The sequence below is a fragment of the Psammomys obesus genome, unplaced genomic scaffold (assembly GCF_907164565.1).
Source record: "Psammomys obesus unplaced genomic scaffold, mPsaObe1.curated_primary_1811, whole genome shotgun sequence".
NCBI lineage: Eukaryota > Metazoa > Chordata > Mammalia > Rodentia > Muridae > Psammomys > Psammomys obesus.
Genome location: NW_026585689.1, coordinates 3088241 through 3093592, shown reverse-complemented (window position 1 = coordinate 3093592; position 5352 = coordinate 3088241).

Sequence of the window (5352 nt, the reverse complement as noted above, 5' to 3'; positions counted from 1 at the left end):
CAGACATTGATAGAAATTTTGACCCAAACAAAAAGAACATACCTTCTCAACACTTCATGGAACCTTCTCCAAAAATGACCATATAGTAGGTCACAAAGCAAGCCTCAACAGATACAAGTATATTGAAATAATACCATGTATTCTGTCAGGCCATGATAGACTAAAGCTGGCCCTCAACAACAACAGAAATAACAAAAGCCTACACCCATATGGAAACTGAACAACTCTCTATACAATGACATCTGGGTCAGGGAAGAAATAAAAAAAGAAATTAAGGGTTTCCTAAAATTCAATAAAAATGGAGGCACAATCCAAACAGATGGACACAATGAAAGCAGTGCTGAGACAAAAGTTAATAGCACTAACTGCCTTCATAAGAGACTAGAGACATCTCATAAAGTAACCTAATGTCATACCTGAAAGCCGTAGGGGGAAAAAAAAAGCAAACACACCCAAGAAGGGTAAATAGCTGGAAACAATCAAACTCAGGGTTGAAATCAATAAATTAGAAACAAATAACAGAACCAGAAATTTGAACACAGAGGTCTTCCCAGAGACTCATACTCCAACCAAGTACCATGCATGGATATGTCCTAGAACCCCTGCACAGATGTAGCCCATGGAAGTTTAGTGTCCAAGTGGGTTACATAGTAATGGGAAGAGGGACTACCTCTGACATAATCTGATTGGTCTGTTCTTTGATCACCTCCCCCTGAGGGGGGAGCAGCCTTACCAGGCCACAGAAGATGACAATGAAGCCACTATTGATGAGATCTGATAGATTAAGAGCAGAAGGAAGGAGAGGAGGAACTCCCTTATCAGTGGACTTGGGGAGGAGCATGCGTGAAGAATGGGGTGGGAGGGTGGGATAGAGAGGGGAAGAGGACGGAGCTTATGGAGGGATACAAAGTGAATAAAGTGTAATTAATAAAAATAAAAAATAAGACAAATATATATATATGGAAGTAGGTGTTCAGAGAAACTAAGAATCGTTCAGTAAACTGTCTTTTAAAATGGAGAATATTTTTTCAGAAACACGTTTTCTGGTTTTCAGAATGTAATTAGAAATATACCGTAAATATTAAATGCTTAATCAACAAAAAAAAAAGAAATAAATAAAACAATTCAAAGAGTCAACAAAACTGAAAGCTAGTTCTATGAGAAAATCAACAAGGTAGACAAATACTTAGACAAACTAACTAAAAAGCAGAGAGACCTATCCAAATCAACAAAATCAGAAATGAAAAGGGATACATAACAAAAGACACTGAAGAAATCCAAAGAATAATTAGGTTTTACTTCAAAAATCTATACATTACAAAATTTGAAAATCTAAATAAAATGAACAATTTTCTTGATAGATTCTACTTACCAAATTTGAATCAAGATCAGTTAAACAAATTTAAATAGTCCTATATCCCTGAGGAAATAGAAGCAGTCATCAAAAGTCTCTCAACCAACAAAAGCCCAGGGTTAGATGGTTTCAGTGCAGAATTCTATCAGACCTTCAAAGAATAGCTAATACCAATACTCTTCAAACTAGAAATGGAAGGAACATTACCAAACTTATTCTGTGAGGCCACAATCACCCTGATACCTAAACCACACAATGAAGCAATAAGGAAAGAAAATTTCAGACCAATTTATCTTTTGGACACTGGTGTAAAAATACTCAATAAAATACTCTCAAACTGAATCCAAGAGCACATCAAAAATATCATTCACTATAAACAAATAGGCTTCATACCAGGCATACAAGAGTGGTTCAATATATGGAAATATAATAATGTAATCCACCATATAAACAAACTGAAAGGAAAAACAAAAAACATGATCATCTCCTTAGATACTGAAAATGTAACTGACAAAATACAACACCCATTCTTAGAGAACTCAGGAATACCAGGCACATACCTAAACATAGTAAAGGCAATTCACAGCAAGCCTGTTGCCAACATCAAAATAAACAGAAAAATTTAAATCAATCCCACTGAAATCAGAGACAAGACAAGGATGGCCATTCTCTACATATTTCTTCAATATCATACCGGAAGTCTTAGCCAGAGCAATAAGAAAACTAAAGGAGATCAAGGGGTTACAACTTGGAAAGGAAGAAGTCAAAGTATCACTATTCACAGATAATATGATAGTAGTCCTCCTGTGTATAAAAGACAAATTATCAGTAGCCCCTCCTGTATATGAAACACAAATGGGAGAAAGAAATTAGAGATACAACACCCTTCACAGTAGTCACAAAAAAACATAAAGTATCTTGGTGCAACTCTAACCAAGCAAGTGAAAGACTTGTATATATATTTCAAGTCTCTGAAGAAAGAATTGAAGATATCAGAAGATAGAAAGAACTCCCATGTTCTTATATCCCCAGGATCAACATTGTAAAAATGGCCATCCTACCAAATGCAATCTACAGCTTCAATGAAATTCCCATCAAAATACCAACACAATTTGTTACAAACTTTGAAATAAGAATTCTCAATTTCATATGGAGTAACAAGAAACCGAGAACAGCTAAAAATATCCTCTACAATAAAAGATCTGCTGGAGGTATCTCCATCCCTAATCTCACACTGTACTATAGAGCAACCATAATAAAAACTGCATGACACTGGCATAGAAATAGACTGGTGGATCAATGAAATTGAATTGAAGACCCCAAAATCAACCCACACACCTATGGACACTTGATTTTTTACAAAGGAGACAAAACCATTCAATGGAAAAAAGATAGTATGTTCCAAAAATGTTGTTGGTCTAACTGGATGTCTACATGTAGGAAAATGCAAATAGATCCAGATTTACCACCCTGCAGTAGAGTCCAAGTGGATCAAAGACCTCAACATAACATCAGACACATTCTAAATCTATTAGAAGAAAAAGTGCTGAAGAGCCTTGAACTAATTGGCACAGGAGACAACTTCCTGAACGGAACACCAACAGCACAGGCTCTAAGTGAACAATCAATAAATGGGACCTCATGAAACTGAAGAGCTTTTGTAAAACAATGGAAACTGTCAGCAGAACAAAACAACAGCATATAGACTAGAAAAAGATCTTCACCATCCTTATATCTGATAGAGGGCTAATATCCAGAATATATCATATAAAGAACTCTAGAAGTTAAACACCAACAAATCAAGTAATCCAATTAAAAAATGGGGTACAGAGCTGAACAGATAATCTCAATAGAGGAATATGGAATGGCAGAGAAACACTTACAGAAATGCTCCATGTCCTTAGTCATCAGGGAAATGCAAATTAAAAAACGACTGAGATTCCATCTTACACCATCTTACTACATCAGAATGGCTAAGATCAAAAACTCAAGTGACAGTACATGCTGGCAAGGTTGTGGAGAAAAGAGAAAACTCCTTCATTGCTGGTGGGAGTACAAACTTGTACAACTTTGGAAATAAATCTGGTACTTTCTCAGACAGTTAGGCATAGTGCTACTTCAAGACCCAGCTATACCACTCCTGGGCATAGACCTGAAAGATTCTCCAGCATAAAACAAGGACATTTCCTCAACTATGTGCATAGCAGCTTTATTCATAATAGCCAGAATCTGGAAACAACCTAGATGCCCCCAACTTAAAAATGGATACAGAAATTGTGCTACATTTACACAATGGAATACTACTTAGCTATTAAAAACAAGGAAGTCACAAAATTTGTAGGCAAATGGATGGAACTCAAAAGTTTCACTCTGAATGACTTAATCAGAACCAGAAAAACACACATTGCATATTCTCACTTTTAAGCAGATATTAACCATATGATACAGGATAATCATACTACAATCCACAGTCCTAAAGAAACTAAATAACTAGGAGGACCCTAGGAAGGATGCTTAATTTTCATTCACAAGGGCAAACAGAATAGACACCAGAAGAGGTTAGAGAGAGGGAACAGGACAGGAGCCTACCATGGATGTCCTTTAAAAGACTCCACCCAGCAGGGATCAAAGCAGATGCTGAGACTCAGGCCAAACTTTGGGCAGAGTGCAGGGAGTCTTATGGAAGAGTCAGGGGATAGAAAGACCCAGATAGGACAGGAGCTCCATAAGAAGACCAACAGAGTCAACAAATCTGGGCCCAGGGGCTCCTGCAGAGACTGATGCACCAACCAAGGACCATGCATGGAAAGGACCTAAACCTCCTTCTCAGATGTAGCCCATAGGCATCTCAGTCTCCATTGGGTCTCCTAGCAAGGGGAACAGGGGCTGTCCCTGACATGGACTCTGTTGCCCACTCTTTGATCACTTTCTTTTGGTGGGATGACCTTGTCAGGCAACAGAGGAAGAGTATGCATGCAGTCCTAATGAGACTTGATAGACTAGGGTCAGATGATAGGGGAGGAGTGCTTTCCCTTTCTGGAGGGTAGAGGAAGGAAATAAGGGAAGGGCGGTGGGACCATGAGAATATGAGGTTGGGAGCAGCAATCAGTATATAGAGTGAGTAAATTATAAAAAATAAATTTAAATTTAAGAAATATTTTATCATAAGGCAATTTGCATATTGACATTTGGAAAACAGGTTCCAGCCAAGTTTTTTTTAATTTTTTATTTAACTTTTATTAATTACACTTTATTCATTTTGTATCCCCCCATAAGCCCCTCCCTCCTCCCCTCCCAATCCCACCCTCCCTCCCCTTTCTGCATGCATGCCCCTCCCCAAGTCCCCTGATAGGGGAGGTCCTCCTCTCATTCTTTCTGATCTTAGTCTATCAGTTCTCATCAGAAGTGGCTGCATTGTCATCTTCTGTGGCCTGGTAAGGCTGCTCCCCCCTCAGGGGGAGGTGATCAAAGAGCAGGCCAATCAGATTATGTCAGAGGCAGTCCCTCTTCCCATTACTATGTAACCCATTTGGACACTGAACTGCCATGGGCTACATCTGTGCAGGGGTTCTAGGTTATTTCCATGAATAGTCCTTGGTTGGAGTATGAGTCTCTGGGAAGTTCCCTGTGTTCAAATTTTCTTGTTCTGTTGCTCTCCTTGTGGAGTTCCTGTCCTCTCCAGCTCTTGATATTTCCCACTTCTTACATAAAATTCCATTCACTCTGCCTGACAGTTGGCCATCAGGCTCAGCATCTGCTTTGATAGTCTGCAAGGCAGAGGCTTTCAGAGGCCCTCTGTGGCCAGCCAACTTTTGAAGACATTTTGGTTCTAAAATGTAAATTTACTTTTATGAAGTTATTTTGCGCTATTTTGTTAGTTAGATGCAGCTGTTTCTCTTTTTTTGTGTGTGTGTGCTCATTTTCACTAAGAAGAAATAGACGGTTTCTCTGGAATGTGCCATTGAAAGTATGGAAAGAGAGTAAAGAGTATCCTCAAT